At 42.0% G+C, this 19,734-nt stretch overlaps 1 long non-coding RNA gene across 1 annotated transcript; it reads right to left on the reverse strand.

The window, feature by feature from the left end:
* Positions 1-4,935: 4,935 nt before the first annotated feature.
* Positions 4,936-18,950, reverse strand: LOC138405572 (uncharacterized). The gene is made up of 4 exons (XR_011239358.1): positions 11,810-18,950; positions 11,566-11,633; positions 10,983-11,059; positions 4,936-10,460 (listed from the first exon to the last, which is right to left on the reverse strand). It is a non-coding gene; the product is annotated as an uncharacterized lncRNA (long non-coding RNA).
* Positions 18,951-19,734: the final 784 nt, after the last annotated feature.

A 19,734-nucleotide genomic window follows, 5' to 3' on the forward strand; every position in this document is an offset into this window, starting at 1 on the left:
GTTGCCACACTGTTTGGAGGCATCTGCCACAGTTGCCAAACTGTTTGGTGGCATCTGCCACAGTTGTCATGCTGGTTTGGCAGCATCTGCCACAGTTGCCACACTGTTTGGTGGCATCTGCCACAGTTGTCATGCTGGTTTGGCAGCATCTGCCACAGTTGTCACACTGGCAGATGCTGCCTTTGGTTTTACAGCGATGAGGCAGCTGCATTTGCCACAGTTGCCACACTGTTTGGTGACATCTGCCACAGTTGCCACACTGTTTAGTGGCATCTGCCACAGTTGCCACACTGTTTCACGTTAGCTGCCTTTGTTTTTATTCTGTTTTGAGGCAGCTGCTTTTGCCACAGTTGCCACACTGTTTGGCAGCATCTGCCACAGTTACCACACTGTTTAAAGGCAGCTGCCTTCGTAGTCATGCTGTTTCGAGGTAGCTGCCACACTTGCCATGTGTTTGGAGGCAAATGCCACAGTTGTCACACGTTCTTGGAGCAGCTGCTTGGTTGTAGGTACTGGCTTTGTGTCACAAGTGTTTGGGGGCAGTTGCCTTTGTTACCACACTGTTTGGCGGCATCTGCCACAGTTGCCACACTGTTTCAAAGCAGCTGCCTTTGTAACTACACTGTTTGGAGGTAGTTGCCACAGTAGCCGCACTGTTTGGTGGCATCTGCCACAGTTGCCACACTGGTTTGGCTGCATCTGCCACAGTTGCCACACATGTTTGGCGGCATCTCCCATAGTAGCCACACTGTTTGGCGGCAGCTGCCTTTGATACAACACTCTTTAGCGGCATCTGCCACAGTTGCCACACTGTTTGGCAGCATTTGCCACAGTTGCCACAATGTTTCAATGCAGCTGTTTTTGTTTTTACATTGTTTTGAGGAAGCTGCCACAAGAGTTTTGAGGCATCTGCCACAGTTGCCACACTGTGTTGAGGCAGCTGCCTTTGTTACCACACTCTTTGGTGGCATCTGCCACAGTTGCCACACTGTTTGGAGGCATCTGCCACAGTTGCCACATTGTTTGTTGGCAGCTGCCTTTGTTTTTACAAAGTTTTGAGGCAGCTGCCACAAGTGTATGTAGGTTCGCATATGGCTGGCTAAGCGCTGTCCCCACCAGCCCAGGTGCACCAGCCACATCCAGCTTGAGTACCTGCAGTACCTGGGGACCCACTCTTAAGCTTCCCGTCAGTGTCTTCACCCATGGCCACAAGTTACAGTTTTTAATAATAATTCACACACAGCGGTAGTTGCTCTCAGACAGTGTGTCAGCAAAGGCATCTGCCTATAAACAGCATGGCACCAGAAGCAGTTTCTTCCAAACAAAGGTGGGAGCTGCCACAGCAGGTGCCCTAATTCAGCCTGGCAGCAGTTTGATTCCAAGTTTTAGTTCAATAACACAAAACATAGGCAAAGCATTAACAGCATTTAAGCAGAATCGGTACAAGTATGACAAAGAACTTGGCCATATAAACAAGTATCTTTCACAATGCAAGTGGAGAAATACAGATGAATTATTTTTGGTGCTCAGAACAGTAACATGCTCATAAACTATGTATAAATCTCAAGGAATAGTTCACAAACAGTGGAAGTTACCCTCCAACGGGATGGCAAAAGCGACAACTGCCCCCAAACTGCTGCCACACTGTTTGAAGGCAGCTGCCTTTGTTGTCATACTGTTTAGAGCAGGGGTCTCCAATGTGTCGCTCGCAAGCTACCAGTAGCTCACCGCCCCTTTCCAAGTAGCTCGCCAAAGGGCCAATGAATCATGTTTGGGTTTACATACCTCTGTGAGTCAGCTTTTTCTGACATGAATGTCCTGAAATTAAAGACTGACAGATGAACATTTAAATGACTCCATAAGAGTGAACTTAAGGGGATACACTCCAGCATACACCTCTCTTGTTGACTCCTTGCAGTGTCAGTCATCTGACTAGCTAAGAAAGACTGAACTTCTGAACACATTCACTCACACACATACATAAACAAACACACTGACACACACACCTTCACTGCTCAATATTGAACTGAACTGAACTGAATGATTTTTAATGTGAATGCAATTTTTGTTCTTTATGTGGATTTCGCCATTTAGAATATACTGATATATTGTTGATTTAAAAGGTTGTGTTGGGTAAAGTTTTCTATTCTTGGTGTGTAGAAATTGTAAGTGATCATCCATGATAACATTTCATTTTCAGATGTCTTGGTGCACGTAAATAGTTTTGTGAAGTGTGATACAGTGGACATATATAACAATGATAAGAATGAATGAATAAGTAACAATATCTGTATTTGTAGTAATAATAATAACAATGATAATAATAATAATATTTTTGTGATGTTTTAATACAGAATGTGAGATGTGCACAACAACATATTGTAAATGTTCAAGAAAAGACAGCTTATTGAGTTTTTGTTTGAAATGAGTGATGAGAATAAATGTTACAAAACATGAGTAGCTCTCTGCCATTTTTATTTTGTAAAAGTAGCTCTCAGAAGAAAAAAGGTTGGAGACCCCTGCTGTATGTAGTGATACTGCCACCTACTGTCATCAGGAAGTGAGCCTCTTTTTAAAACTTTAATTTGATTGACATCAAATTTTCAACTTGTGGTCTGCAATTGATGGCGTGGACCTTGATTGGTGGGTGTGGTTCAGCGTTGAGTGACAGACGCAGAAGTGAAGCATTTATCCTTCCCACAGTGAACAAAATGCTCGCAACACAGTGCTCAGGTCCACACAATGCTGCTTCGCAGACCTAGTTAGGGTGAAGGCCCTTTTGTAATTGTAATATTCATTATTATTATTTTTCAGGCTATCAAAAGTGGTGAAAGTTTACGTATCCTGGACTAATTTGAAATGCATGTTGCAAAATGGTTGAACAGCACCACCTAGAACGCAGCCCCTTAGATTGCTTTACCGATCTACATGAAAATCTGTACAAACATGTATCATGACCAGACAACCAAAAATTCCCAAGAGGCATTATGAAAAATGCATTGGGAAGTCGGCCATTTTGGATTGAGTGGCCATTTTAATCATTATACAGGTTGTGTGTTGTAATGAACTTCTCCTAGAGCTTTCATCAGATCAACTTCAAATTCTGTGCATTTCATCTTAACAAGATGGAGATTAAAACTACATCGGTTTTTGAGTTTTCATCACAGGGTGTGACAGTGGCCATCAAAACACAAGAAACATGCATATGGTTTTAAGAAATGGGTGTTGAAAAATAGCTGAAAAGCACCCCTAAAGTGCAGCCCCTGTACAGAAAATGGAAGCGACGTGTTTTTTCATTACAAAGAAAAAACTCTCTTTGATCGATATGCTAGTCAAAACAGGAAGTTGACCATTGAATTAAGTGGCCTTTTTTGACCATTTACACATGTTGTATTTGAACAAATTCCTCCTAGAGCTTTCATCAAGCCAACTTTAAATTCCGTAAAGTGTCATCTCAACAACGTGGAGATTAAAACTACCGTGATTTTTTTAGTGTGCGTCATACAGTCTGACCGTGTCATGGCATCAAAGTTTGATGATTTGCCAAAAATAAGGGACTTATTATAACTCCTCTGTGCATTGTCCAATCAGCCTCAAAACCCATTCACACAATCACTGTCCCGGCCTGAACAGCTCCATGTGTCTATATTGACTCATTGTCACAGCACCACCTGTTGGCAGCATGAGGTGACATATTTTATTCTTTGATGCACTGCTGCTCGCTAGTTTACAATATGCAGCTCAAATGAGCTCAGACAAGTGATAAGAACATGGTCAGGATTGTGACATTCCCTCAAATTATGTAAACATTGAGGTGCAGAGAAGGTTGATCCTTGGAGATGAAGTTGTCATTATTCTATTGTGCATTGTCCAATCAGCCTCAAAACTCATTAGCTGGATGACAGTTTTGCCGCAGAAAAACTTTGCCCTAAGATCAGAGTCCAGGCCTGAACAGCTCCATATGTCAAAAGTAGGTCAGGGTCATAGCGCCACCTACTGATTCACCATTAAACAGGAAGTTGTTTTTAACTCTGCTATGGATTGTCTTATTGGCACCCATATTAAAACCTAAGATCAGATACAGGCTTGAACAGCTGCATATGTCACTATTAACTCAGGGTCATACCTGAACAGCATGAAAATTAAGTTGTTTTTAACTCACCAGTGCATTGTCCAATCAGCACCAAAATTTAAGCCTATGATCACAGTCCTGGCCTGAACAGCTCCATATATCAAAACTAACTGATACTCATAGCACAACCAACTGATCAGTGGGAAAAGGTAATTTTTTTTTATCACCACTGTGCATTGTCCAATTGGCACCAAAATTTAAACCTAAGATCAGAGTTGAGGCCTGAACAGCTCCATGTGTCAACATTTAATCAGGGGTCATTGAGCCATCTACTGATTCACCATTAAACAGGATTTTTTTTTAACACCACTGTGCATTGTCCAATCAGCACCAAAATTAAAACGCATCCTGAACAGCTCCATGTGTCAAAAGCTTTGAATGTGTTGATGAAAGCTTGACCCATTATTCATTGTTTAACTCACACTCAATTAGATCATGAAAGCTAAAATCTGAAGAATTAGAAGACTTGTGGATCTTGTTAGATTTCACTTAACTATGTTTAGCAGATCCTCCATACAATTGGAAACACTTTGAAGACCCGTTGATTTACATGTGAGGATGTTTGTGTTATATATGAGAATAGTCGAGTGCCCAACATATTTTTTTAGGGTTTAAATTTTGTATTCCAGTCAAAAAAGAATAAAGACTGAGTCACAAAGGAGGACGAGGACAACCAACTGCCACATCATTGAAGACTGAGTGTTCTTGAGGCCATACTGTATTTGAGGAAGAAATGTATTTCTGGTTTACATTTCAATCAATCAGATTTTATTTGTATAGTCTTAGTCTTAGTCTTAATGAACTTTATTGTCAACCAAACAATGCAACAGGTAGTTACACAGAGGATTGAAATTGCGTTTCCCCATACTCCAAATGTGCAAGTAATATATTACACACAACATATAACATACAACAAATAGTGCAAACAAACAACAGCAATGGAAACAACATATACAGACAGACAATGGACCTATGAGTTGTACAAGAAAATAAAAAAATAAGATAAAATAAAACAAAATGCCAGAGTGTATTCAATTTTTGAGGTATGTTATCGAAGTGCAATAATAAGGATGCAATACAGAAAAGTGCAAAGTGCAGAGCAGCAGTTGTAAACATTTAAGATAATGTACATATTAAGATTAAAGATTAAGATTCCTTCTTAGTGTCCCACACAATCATCCACACACAGCACTACATGCAACATGGGGAAAGTTGACCTCTGCATTTAACGAGTCATTGTGAACACAGCACACACGGATCACAATACACACAGTGACCACACGGAGCAGTGGGCAGCCATGAAGGCGCCCGGGGAGCAATTGGGGGGTTTGGTGCCTTGCTCAAGGTCACCTCGGCAGTGCCCAGGAGGTGAACTGGCACCTCTCCAACTACCAGTCCACCTTTGCCACACAACGGTCCATGCTGGACTTTAACCGGCAACCCTCCGGTTCCCAAGCCAAGTCTCTATGGACCCCATAAAGTATATATACAGTTAGTTATTTTGACAGTCAGTTGGTCTTTGTTTGTGTAATGAGCTACTAATGGGAGTTGAGTGAGTTGAGTAGCCTGATGGCCTGGGGGAAGAAGCTGTTTTTGAGTCTGGTGGTTTTGCTGCGCATGCTGAGGTAGCGCTTTCAATCAATCAATCAAATGTATTTATATAGCACGGTATCACAACAAGCAGTTGTCTCAGGGTGGGGCACAAAAGTCCAAGATCTTAAGAAACACAAAATCCAACTTGTTCCACACCGAGCAAGCATGAGCAACAGCGGGGAGGAAAAACTCCCAGGTGGAAGAAACCTCCGGTAGAACCAGGCTCGGTGTGTAAGGCCTCTGCCAGGACAGGTTGGGTTGATGAACAAATAATATAGGGGAACAAAAGGAAATAAAGGGGGGGGTTGAGTCACAGTCTCAGGTCATGGGCTTGAATCCAGCCCGGGAATCTCAACATGGACATGGTACTCCAAAGGCGCGTTGGTCCCCCCGGGCACTCCTGCCTCCCTCATGGTCCAACATGCGCAGTAGTAGGATCCATGGCTCCAAAGGTGAAAGGTCCTCAGGTGAGAGTCCTGGTGGTTACGTGACCCTCCATGTCAGCCCTGTGACAGACCGTTGACCTCCACTAGGTCCATCCCTCATCAGGACCCAAGCCAGGACAGGCTCCGGAGAGCCACACAGTATGGACCAAGGAGGGGAGGAGAAGACCCAAGGAGTTAGAGATATGTAATAAGATACAACAAAATAAACTAGGCAGAGATTGAAGAAGAGAGCAGGTGCTGGTTTGTGGTGCCTCATGGGTGATTCCCCCAGCAGTGTAGGCCTATAGCAGTATAACTAAGGATGACTATGGTTCAGGGTTGAGCTAAAAGCTTTATCAAAAAGGAAGGTTTTAAGTCTAGCCTTAAATGTAGACACCGTGTCTGCCTCCCTCACTGAGAGTGGGAGCTGGTTCCAAAGGAGAGGAGCTTGGTGACTTAAAGTTCTACCACCCATTCTACTCTTAGTAACTCTAGGCACTACAAGGAGTCCAGAGTTCAGGGAGCGAAGTGGTCTGTGGGGGCAGTAAGGGGTTATGAGCTCTTTAATGTAGGATGAGGCCTGATTGTTGAGGGCCTTATAAGTCAGTAGGAGGAGCCAGTGAAGTGAAGCTAAGACAGGAGTAATGTGATCCCGTCTTCTGGCACCTGTCAGTACTCATGCAGCAGCGTTCTGCACCAGCTGAAGGGTTCCTAAGGATCTGCTGGGACATCCTGATAATAGGGAGTTGCAGTAGTCCAACCTAGATGTAATCACCTTCACCTCTCCAACACACATCCTCTGGTCTGCTGTTTACCTGCTTAACCTGCTGATTAATATAGACTGTGTTTCCGCCGGCTGCCACGGGTGGCCCTTAAGTCTTTGGAATAATTAAAGAACTCTTATGTAATGCATTTGGGTCCCATCCTGATTTGTGATACTGATAACTCCTAGGTTGTTCACAGTAGAGTTCAGAACCAGGCGGATGTCATTTAGGTTAACTGCCTGGTGAGACAGAGTTTCTCTGAGATGCCTAGGACCCAGGATTATGACCTCAGTTTTGTCTGTGTTTAACAATAAGAAATTCTGGGTCATCCAGGCCTTGATGTCTTTTTTTTGAAGTCGAATTGAATGGTTCAGTTCGTCTGGCTTCATAGATAAATATAATTGGGTATCATCTGCATAGCAGTGAAAAAGAATGTTATGTTTTCTAATAATGTTGCCTAATGGTAACATGTATAAATTAAAGAGTATTGGACCAAGAACTGAACCTTGTGGGACTCCATGATTAACTTGAATGTATGATGAGTATTCATCATTAACACTAACAAAGTGGAATCTATTTGATAAATACGAACTAAACCAGCTTAATGCTGTCCCTCCAATCCCAACCTCTTGCTCTAATCTTTGAAGGAGAATGTTATGGTCAATGGTATCAAATGCAGCACTGAGATCTAACATGACCAGCATGGAGACAAGTCCCTGGTCAGGCTAGGAGAATATCATTTGAAACTTGCACTTTGAAAGTGCTGACTCTGTACTATGGTTGTAATGACCTCAGACACGAAAACTGGTGGACTCAAATGCAAGACTCAGACAAGACGAGGATATAACAAAAGGGGTTTATTTTTCAGACACAAAAGGTGCATAACAAAAGGCGCTCACGAAGAGGATAAAAATAGAAAGTAGCAAAACAAAACTAACAAAACTAAGAGATAAACAAGAAATACTATACATGAGTGAATCTTACTCCTGGCGTGGCAAAATCTCTCACTTGAAGCGTGGGGACAGAACAAGACGAACTGGCACAGGACAAAGAGAGACGAGGACTATTTATACAAGAGGAAGTAGGAAACAGGTGAAACCAATCAGCGGGGAAGACGATCACGAAGGCGGGAAATCACACAAAGGGAGGAAGTCAGAGTCTGAAATGAAAGGGAAAAGGTGAGTACCAAAATAAAACAGGAAGTGCATGACAAGACTAGAGAGCGACAAGTTTAACTTAACACCCAGTGCTCCCAAACACACAAGACTAGACATAAACTAACACAAACATGGTATACTTAAAATGTAAACATGAATAAACTTAACATAACTGATGAGACATAACAATGGTGCATCCTAAATCCAGACTGATAGGCCTCCTGCAGGTCATTTATCTGGAGGTGATCGAGCAGCTGATTTACAACGGCTCTTTCTAAAAGTTTAAAAGTAAATGGGAGGTTTGATATAGGTCTGTAATTTACTAAGATACCTGCACCTAAACTTGGCTTCTTTAGCAGAGGCTTAATTACTGCTAGTTTAAAAGCCTGTGGTACATAGCCAGTTAATAAAGAGCTATTGATAAGATTCAGTACAGTGCTGCCGACTTCTAAGAAAGCCTCTTTAAAGAGCTGAGTTGGGATGGGGTCCAGCAAGCAGGTTGAAGTTTTAGAGGATGAGACTATTGAAGATAACTGTGAAAGGGTTATTTGGGAGAACTGATCTAACCATAAGTTTAGGTCTATGCTTTCCAGATGAAAGGAGGGGTGAACATATCGTGTGCTGGGTGGGTGATGTCTTTGATGATAATGGTTGCTCTCTTGTGACAGCGGGATGGGTATAAGTCTTGGATTGCCGGTTGAGGTGATCTGGTGATCTTCTCCACTGTCCTCACCACTCTCTGTAGGGCCCTCTTGTCAGCAGCAGAGCAGCTGCCATACCAGACTGAGAGACTGCTGGTAAGAATGCTCTCAATGGCCCCCCTGTAAAAAGTGCTGAGGGCAGAAGGTTAGAGTCAGCTCTCCTCATCTGGCAAAGGAAGTGGAGGTGTTGCTGTGCCTTCTTGACTGTGGATGTGGTCTTTGTGGTTAATGTCAGGTCATCTGTGATGTGCACTCCCAGGAACTTAGTGCTTTCCACAGACTCCACTGCACTGCCATTGATGGTGAGTGGGGTGTGTGGTGTCCGTGTCGTTCTATAGTCGGCTCAGAGAGATGTCCGTGAGAACATCGGTGAGTAAGTCAGCACAGTCTCTGAGCACACACCCCGGTATGTTGTCAGGGCTTTGAGGGCCTGTTGGTAAAGCCCGTTTTGAGAGAGTTGAATTCCTTACCAGAAGGGAGGGGAGGGTGAATAGGTCATGTCATGTTTGAACACTGATTATAGATGGGCCTCCCCGTGGTGGAGGAGATGAAAAATCTTGTGTACGGTGACACAAGAGTCTGTTGCTGTGTAACTATTAATTAAATTGTGTTGATGCATCCATTAATAGGTGACTAACTGAAGCTGAGTGATTCTCTCCAATAAGGAAGAGGGAAACACAGGAATCAATAATCAATAATCAAAATGAATTAGTAAAGAATTGTTTTGCTGTATTGAGAGCCCTGTCTGAGATTAACAGATAATTTACTCAAGATGAGAAGTGCACCACCAGTGATGATGATTCCCAGACTGAGTGAGGTTGTGGCGATAAGTAATTACTTGCAAAAAAGTCATTTTTTACGAAGTTACTATTAATTAAACACATTCCTGCACATGCCTGAACATGTTTGAACACATTAGCAGCAGTGTTCAAACATTGTAAGTGAAATAAGTTTGACCTCTGACCCAGCTCTGAAAGCTGCCTGAAATGGACCACACTAAATATCTGATTACTTGCAGCGAGTTTGTGCTAGGGTGGAAAGCTTGTTGGAAAAAGGAGAATGTAAGCTTTAAAATGAGGGATAACTCCAGTAAATCGGATCATGCTAGCCTGAAATACCAGGTTAAATATACATATATATAATAATCGACACACTTTTCATTGAAACTACTTTTTACCAAGAAATTATCTTTTTTCAGAATCACAGGGGTCGGTCACTCACTGATGAGAGGCGTCTCCCTGGTGATGGGCAACAGGTCGTTCATGATGAACAGGAAGATGGTGTAGCCCAGGATGAGGGTCATCTTGAAGGAGGAGTGGTTTGGGGCCCAATAATATTTAAGATTAGCCTAATGAAACATCTTACTATGTGGTTGTTCAGGTGTATGAAGAGCTGGAGTGTCGGTGGGGAAACAACACATTAATCTTTTCATTCCTATCATTGACTGTACAATAAAGGGCACAATAATACTGAAGATAAGCCTTATGAAACATCTTACTGTGTGGTTGTTAAGGTGTTTGAGGGGCTGGTCTGAGCGGCGGTGGAGAAACAACACATTACTCCTTTTATTCCTATCATTGACTGTAAAATAAAGGGCACAATAATACTTAAGATTAGCCTTATGAAACACTTTATTGTGTGGTTGTTCAGGTGTATGAGGGGCAGAGGTGGTCTCAGGATGTAGAATCCTGAAAAGATCAATGGTTCAATTACAACCAGTATACTATTTACTTCCTCTATTTACTTTGTATTCCATTTACATGCTGAAAAACACATATGGGCCACAGTGTAGAAATTGTTAAATAAAACTTTTGACCATCCTCCCACTTTGCTGGGGACAGTAAGGCCTAAAGACAACAATACACTTTATTTGAACACATTCACATGGATAGATATAATAACTTTTTTTTTATTTGTACACATTCACATGGATAGATATAATAACTTTTTTTAGGGTTTATTAGTCTAAGCCAAGAAATATATCCTATATATCATCAAAAACCATGTATGAATCATAATGTAAAACACAAGTGTGTCACAGAATTAAAAGTGACAATATGCTTGTATAATAACATGCCGGTAATATAAGATGTAAATACAGTAACAGAAAAGCACAGAGATTGATGTAATTTAATATAAAAAACAAAGACACACTGTGACACACACATCTGCCCATCATTTATCTAGTCTTTGGTCAAACAGTCTCTTACCTTTGCTGAATAAAACACCTCACATGTGTAAAGTAGTTGTAGAGCGACATCTGCTGTAGTTTGTTGTTCTTCAGTCACTGAAGTTGAAGGAAAAGTAGAGGAAGAGAGACAGAGATGAAGCTGAAACAGTGCCATTATGTTTAGTCTCCGGGAGGGGCATTACGTCCATAGTGGTTTAGCGCTACTATAGAGAATGAATGGAAAGTGTTTACAGACGTTTAGTGCGAAAGTGTTCGATTCCCGGCTAATGCAATAGACTATTTTTAGCCAATTATTTGTATTTTGAAAGTTGAGTATCGTAATGTCAACATGTCCTTCTGGAATTAGTTTATTTGTGTAACAGACAATGAAAACCACTTGAAACTTTTTTTCTTGAAATATCACTATTGTAATTATAAGATACCAAAATGGGCCTTCTCATATTTTGAAAAATTGAAATGTTAATCTTCTATGTGGCAATGACATTGACTTGAAATTGAGAGCAGGCACTGCAAGTTAGTTTTTCAATAACCGAGTTGGTCAGACTGCAGCAAAATGCTTGGAACACTACCCTAGACAGTAACACTGCCACAGTAAGATTTACCATCCTGTTTCGTACTACTCATCTTGCTTGTCTCCTGTTGCACATCGGCTGTCTCAGGGCTGTTGCCGCTAGAAAAAAAAGACAAAAACGAATGTCAGCCATTGTTTTTGATTATGTGGTTCATATTCCCCATTCAGTTTTGCATATATTTTGAATATTTCTGTTCCTGAGCACATGACAGCTGCTTGTCAATGTGGCTATTAGGTGACCATGACAAGCCTGCACCTAAAATGAAAGCACTTACCACTTCTAAACCCAGATACTCTTCTTCCTATGACAGATGAAAATGATGAACATGACTGTGTTGTTGTTATTTAACTGGAGATAATATTTGTTGCAGACACCGATACCAAATTCAGATTTGATTCTGTACATGGATGGGTCAGTAAGCAGACCATCGGATAAAATAAAAACATAATATTGCTAAGCTGTAATAACAGAATAAAAAGTATGAGAAGCATGAGCGTTACCTTATGGAACTTCTGCTACCTCTGCGTATTGTACGTCCTGTCAGGAACTTGCATTTTGGCAAAAGGCAAAGTTGCCACCATTTACAAGGATTCTAGATGTGCTTTTGATTTAGAAGAGAAGAAAGAGTTTGTTCAGTCTGTCTGTGATCATTTTTGTTTCTGGTGCACTGTCATGCAAGGCCCATCACAGGTGGAAAAGAAGGGATTAATGAGATAAAAAGATCCCAATAGTTTGACCCAGACATCACACACGTTTCGCACACTTTAATGGAAAAATACATTATTTTTCAGCAAACTAGGCAAAAGTACAGCACAGTTAAACATGATAATTTCTTAAATTAATCAGGTCCTTTTATAAATATGGAAATATATTTTGTAAAAATGCTAAGTTTTTAGAGCTACAAATACTTGCTAGTAATTGGAAACCAGGTTGACACTTTCCCAACTAGGAAAAATAATTGTTGTTAGGTGCCCTTAAGTGGATGCCTTAAAAAACGCTTTCTTCTCTATAAACAGCTCAGGTCAGAGTGAGTGATTGAAATCAACAATAGAAGAAACACTGACCAAAACGATGATGACCACTGAGAGCCACACACATCACTTATTGTGTTTATATGTTCAAAGCACACCTAATGCAAGCCCTTTGACACACCATAAATACTCTGGACTGATGTGGTGGGTAGATGGGTATATTTGGGAGTATATTCATAAAACTAAACTAAACCATTTACAGGTATCTGAAAAGGGTATGGTTTGAACCCAAATGCAGCACAACAAGTATTGGACAGTTGATTACAGTCTTTATTGTGGCAAAGCTCACCGCAGATCAGGCAATACAAAAAAAGGCAAAAAGACAAAAGACTTGATCGGGGACGGAAGGCAGAGGTGATTACCGGGTTTGAGACGAGGCAGGTTAGTCAGAGACAGGCAGGGTCGGCAAAAAAGAATCAGTTCGGAGATGAGTGCTAGAAAGTCTTGCATGAAGGCGATGATATTTCTGGCAAATGACTGAGAGTGGAGCTGGTGAATATATACTGGGCATGATTGCAGGTGATGAGGAGCAGCTGTGTTGGGTTGGTGAGAGGGTGTGGCTTGGCTGGCAGATGAAGCAGAGGCGGAGTCCATGGAAAAGTACTGAGAGGTGGAAGGATGGGAGACTGACTGTGACAGTATCAAGCAGACTGCAAAATCATCAACTGAACTTATTCATGTAGGAGATTATGTACTTATCAAATTAAATCATATCATATCATATCAAGTGTCTCTATCTCATTTAGGTGGAAAGGCCTGCTCTGGGTGCTGTAACAACCAGAACAGCTCTTATTAGGAGGAGGATGAAGAACCACTCCCCATTTCCCGCTGCATCTAAGCTTGCAGGGGGAGTTGCATGCTTGCATGCTTAAATTTTGACCAGCAAATTTCCTCAGTTGTCAGGAGTGGCTTTTTTCAACTAAGACTTATAGCCAAGGTAAAGGACTATCTTTCACAAAAGGATTTTGAGAGGGCTCTCATGCATTCATAACCTCTTGACTCGATTACTATAATTCCCTGTATGTAGGATTAGACTAATACTCCATTAAACGTTTACAGCTTGTACAAAATGCTGCTGCTCGCCTCCGAACTAAAAACAAAAAGAGAGACCATATCCACTGGCACCCTGTTCATCACAGGATTGATTTAAAAACGTTACTGTTAACTTTTAAATCAGACTGGCACCAGCTTAATTAGCCCTTCTGAACTTATGGAACAACCTACCACTCCACATTTGATCTGCCCCCTCTCTTTCACACTTCAAATCACAACTAAAAAATATATGTTGGCACTGGCCTTCTCCTCAATTTGAGTAAGTTTTTTGCCAGCTGACTTTTCTATAATTTTTTTATCATGTATCTTATATTTTACTTTATTTAAAAAAAAATTGTATCATTCTTCTTTCTTTCTCTCTCATTCTATTTTTATTCTGATGTATTGCGTGTTACTGTCCTCTTGTTGTCTATTGTATTATGAAGCACTTCGGTCAGCCAAGTTGTTTGACATTGACATGAGTGGCCTTGAGAGAAGGAACTCGTTCTAGCAACTTAAATGAAGAAGCACTTCAAAGTGCACATATATAGGATAAAACATACTAAATGAACTGCTAAGCAGAATGACAAATGACAATATTTGTACAGAACTACAAGTACCTTGCGATGCTTATTAACTGTGATGTCTCTGATGACTATGTCCCTGATGATGCCTAAAACCCATGTCCTTAGTTTTTGTCACATTTAGTTGTAAAAATAATACCGATTACACCAATCAACAGATTCATCCACAACAGGACTGTGGCTGTTCTCATCAGCATGGAGATTTACTTACACAGAATCATCAGCAAATTGTAAAAACAAGAAAGTACTGGAAGGACATTGTCCTTGCAGGTATGTTTTCCTTTGTTAAATATTTAAGTATGGCTGTATAGTTACCCTACTCTGTGCACTTTCTTTATTCCGACCAGTAGTTTCTTTTTGGAAACATATTATTATATTATAATAAATAAATGCTGGGAAACAATTTGTGAGTCCTCGTCTTCCATGCCCTTATCCACACATCTGTTACACATCTACAGTACATGTCAAGAATCTTGATGCTGGGATAATAATAATTAATTAACCAGTATAATTGCAATATATTTAGTAAACGACATAAAAACAATGTTTTTTCTATTACAAGGACGATTTATTCCACACATCTTCCACACAGTGTTTGCTACTCATGACCTTTTACTATCAATATATCAACAAATCTTAACTATGTGTTTGTTCTTAACCGTGGGTTGTTTTTAAACATTTTAATAATGTTTTACTGATCACATTATACTATGTCAAATTTCTCGTTATAACGGTATGCTGAAATGAGGAAATGTCTGCGGCGAGCAGAGGACAAGAGGAAAATGTCTGCAGTAAAGTGGGAAAGATATTCACAGATCAGACTTTTCAGATCAATAGCCAAAACCTTTCAGGTTATAACGTGGGTTGGTGAGGATTGATTTTTTTTTCTGGTGTGACAACAAAACTTCCATAACTTGCTGCTGCTGCTGCTGTTGCAAATGTTGTTGGTACCCGAGGTTGCTGTTGAGGCCTGTGGTTGCTGCTCCTCTTCTGGCCAGTGGTTGATGTTTGGGCCTGTAGATGCTGTTGGGGCCTGTGGCTGCTACTACTGCTGTAGGGCCTGCAGTCACTTTTGGGGCCTATGGCTGCTGCTGCTTCTGGTCTTGCCACAGGTCCAACAAGCAGCGCCAGAGGCAAAGGCCCCAACAGCAGTTGCAGAACCAGAGCCACAGGCCCCCCCAGCGACCACAGGCAAAAAACAACAACAAAAGGCCCCAACAGAAGCTGCAAAATCAGAGCCACAGGCCCCAACAGCAACATCTGGCCCCAAAGGAAAATACAGTCAACAACAGCAATTACAGGCCCAAACAGCAGCAGCAGCAACATGTAACCAGAGCAACAACAGTGTTGTGCTCTGCTCCACGTGGGACTTTGCCACACACGAAGCACCAAAAATATTGAAAATATTAATATTAAATCATAATTAAACTGATAAAAGATAAATCGGGTCACCACCCTTCAAAGGAAGGGGAAAGAATTGAATAAGTCTCATGAAATTACTGACTACAAATTTGGAACTCTGATTAATAATTAAATAAATAACTATAACCAAAATTACCACATCAACAGCTAGCAAAGTTGAAGGATATGGAGTTCTTGACAGTGTAGAGGTTGGCAAAATTCACACTTATGCAACATTAACTAAGACGTGTTTTGAAGAAAAACATTTATTATGAAAATAATAAAAGTATAAACACACAAACTAACCAAAGGTGTACTTACTATATACAGATTTGTATGCGAGTATGCGTGTGTGTGTGTGTCTGTGTGTGGCTGAGATTCAAAATGGCAGATGGCCACTGAAGACAAAAGGCCCCCTGGAGTGGTGAGACCATGTGGCTGAGATCACATATAGGTGTTATGTTTGTGGAGATGAGTGTGTGGTGCCAGGTTAAAGAAAGTAGTTAGATGCATGCAAAGAAAGTGAATCAGCATAACAGAACTAACATTAACTAACATTAACTAACATTAACTTTCAAATAGAATATTACCAAATATCACAACAACACAAGTAAAACTTATAAACATCACATGAAATAGAAATAGGATTAAACAGTCCTTTGCTTAGCCTAGCATAATAATAAAGCCCAGTTGTGTTACCCGTCCATGAAAAAGAGGGAAACGTCCTTTTTGGATGTGCTGTTTGAAGTCCAGTGAAGTAGTCTTGTTGGTTTGTGGCTCCTGTTGTGCATGTGCTGGTCAGACCTCATGTCATGGCCAGTTGTCCTGAAGTTCTTAGGCAGGCTTTCGCATCACTGCCTTTGGAAGGTTTTAGCAGTCTACTTCCAGGCAGGCCTGCTGGGAGTTGAGGAGCTTGTGTAGGGAGGAAGTCTCCCTGGCTGGGAGAGCAGGGCCAGAACCTACTCCTCCAGGAGTGGCCAGCAGGGGAAGAGGCAGAAGAGAGAAGAGAACTAGCAGAGGGGAAACTTGGCTTATATTGGCCTTGTAACCTCATGGGTCATGGGGCACACAGTGACCAATGAGAGTTGTCTCCAGGAGCAGTTTTACCACCTATGTGTGAAGATGAAGCACCCTGGGAGACTGAGTTCTGGAAGCTCTCCTTTGTCTCCAGAGCAAGGGAGACATGTGGTCAGACTTTTGACTACACATGTAGGCCCAACTATGGTTCACAGATACCAGGTCCCAACAACAGGCTGCAAAAGAAATTACAGGCACCAACAGCTATTACAAGCCCAAACAGCAGTCCACAACCTGCTGGGGCCTGAAGCTGCAGTAGCAACAGGCCACAACAACAACCATCAACCCCAGCAGCAGCACCAACCACAGGCCCCAGCAGCAGCAGTAGCTGCAAACACATGCGTTTACAGCAGTTACAGAACCAGAGCCACAAGCCCCTACAGCAACCATAGGCCCCAATAGAAACAAAAGGCCCTAACACCAGAAGAAGCAGCAGCCACAGGCCCCACCATAAGCTGCAGTAGCAGCCATAGGCACCAACTGTCACAGTCGGCTCTGCTCCTCCCCTGCTCTGCTGCTCAGCCACACCCCCCTCTGTCACAGTCTGCTCTGCTCCTCCCCTGCTCTGCTGCTCAGCCACACCCCTCATCAGTCTAACAGCTTTCACCTGCTCAAGCCAGTATATAAGCAGCCTCACTCCACTCACTCTTTGCCAGATTGTCTTCGTTCTCATGCCTGACTCTCCAGCACTTGCTCCCGGATTGCTTCCCTGGTATCGACCTGACTTGCCTCCGACATCGCCTCTCGTCTCAGCCCCGGTAAATCCACCAGCCTTCTGTCCCCGACCACGAGTTTGCCTGCAGCACTTGGCCTGTTCCTGCTCAACCAGAAGATTCACCAGATAAGCTTCACTTCTCCTGCTCACATCCTCTGGTCTGCTGCTAACCTGCTAACCTGCTTAAACTGCTGATGAAGACTCACCAGATAAGCTTCACCTCTCCAGCTCACATCCTCTGGTCTGCTGCTAACCTGCTAACCTGCTTAAACTGCTGATTAATATAGACTGTATTTCCGCCGGCCGCCACGGGTGGCCCTTTGTCATTTGGAATAATTAAAGAACTCTTTTGTACTGCACTTGGGTCCCGTCCTGATCTGTGATACCAACAGAAGCTGCAGAACCAGAACCACATACCTGAACAGCAACTACAGTCCCCAACAGCACACACAAGTCACAACTGCATCAACACCAGCGTTACTTCAACATCACCCTCCCTGAACTAGCTCCTCTGCTAACACCTATATTTTTCTATATTACTAAGGCTTATCACTGATCTATAGTTAAACATCTACAAATATGACTCCCTACTCTCTGGGGTTGTAGCGACACTGTTTTCCATCTGTGTTTCACTGGATTTTTCAGTTTCAGCTCACCCAGAGTGTCTGATGTCCACTTACTCCTCTGCCTCCTTTAACAATAGTGTTACGTGTAACAAATTTAGTGTATTGATAGCGATGGAGGCAAGACTCAGCGACTTAGAAGTTCAACACTGCAGCTTAGAACCTTTGTGGAGGTGGTGTCCTGCAAACAGTGTGGGCTTTGTTTTGTCCTGTCCTGGACTGTCCACTGGACTCCATAGAGGAAGTGGGGGAAAGAAGGATGTTAACTAAGCTGACATCCATCATGGACAACACCTCTCACCCCCTACATGACACTGTGGGGTCCCTGAGCAGCTCCTTCAGCTGCAGACTGTTACACCCACAGTGTAAGAAGTTCGCAGTTCCTTCACCCCGGCTGCTGTCAGGCTCTACACCTGCACCACCTGATAATGTTATAGTTTCCTGTCCATGTCTCTACTCACTACTACTCACCATGGCTGTATTTTTATTTATTTGTATTTATATTTTTAATATTTCAAATATTTACATTTCCACTTACAATGTCTAGATCACTTACAATGTAGAATAGTATTTATATCATCATGGAAATACTTACCATAGTATTTATATCATGGTCACTTTACATTACAATACTTTTATATCATGCCACTTTTTTTATCCTCAGTACTTTATTGTGTAGGTTACAGATATTTCTGTCTGTTTTTTTGTGTTTTTGCCTTTTCCACTTTAATTTCTGTAGTGTATACTACAATTTCTTTCTGCTGCCGTAATAAATTAATTTCCCGTTGTGGAATGAATAAATTATATCTAATCTAATCTAATCTAATTGGTAAACTATTTGGAGGAAACCTGGTCTTGTTAGAAGAGACATGTTCATCCCACTTGGAATGGAAAAGCTAGGAGCTGTTGGGACCTGGTATCTGTGAACCATAGTTGGGCCTACATGTGTAGCCAAAAGCTTGACTGCATGTCTCCTTTGCTCTGAAGACAACGGAGAGCTTCCAGAACTCAGTCTTCTAGGGTGCTTCATCTTTAAACATAGGTGGTAAAACTGCTCCTGGAGACAACTCTCAACCACCGCTGGTCAATGTGTGCCCCATGACCAATGAGATCTCAAGTCCAAAAAAAGCAGAGTTTCCCCTCTCCTCTATCTTTTTTTCCTGCTGACTGCTCCTGGAGGAGAAGGTACTGCCCCTGCTCTCTCTTTCCCCTACTGACCGCTCCCCGAGGAGTAGTGTACTGCTCCTGCTCTCCCAGCCAGGGAGATATCCTCCCTACCCAAGCTCTCCAACTTCAAGCAGGCCTGGCTGGAGCAGACTACTAAAACCTTCCAAAGGCAGCGACGCAAGAGCCTGCCCAAGAAGTTCAGCATAACTGGCCACGACAAAAGTTCTGACCAACAGATGCACAACAGGAGCCACAAACCAACAAGACCACTTCACTAGACTTCGAACAGCACATCTAAAAAGGATCTTTCTCCCTTTCTCATGGACGGGTAACACAACTGGGCTTAATTATTATGCTAGGCTTAGCAAGGGACTGCTTTAATCTATTTCTATTTCATGTGATGTTTATAAGTTTGACTTGTGTTGTTGTGATATTTGGTGATATGTTATTTGAAAGTTAATGTAAGTTCAGTTATGCTGTTCATTTTCTTTGCATGCATCTAACTACTTTCTTTAACCTGGCACCAACACCTCACATACTCATCTCCACAAACCTAACACACACATGTG

Source organism: Paralichthys olivaceus, chromosome 19 (assembly GCF_024713975.1).
Source record: "Paralichthys olivaceus isolate ysfri-2021 chromosome 19, ASM2471397v2, whole genome shotgun sequence".
NCBI classification, from domain to species: domain Eukaryota; kingdom Metazoa; phylum Chordata; class Actinopteri; order Pleuronectiformes; family Paralichthyidae; genus Paralichthys; species Paralichthys olivaceus.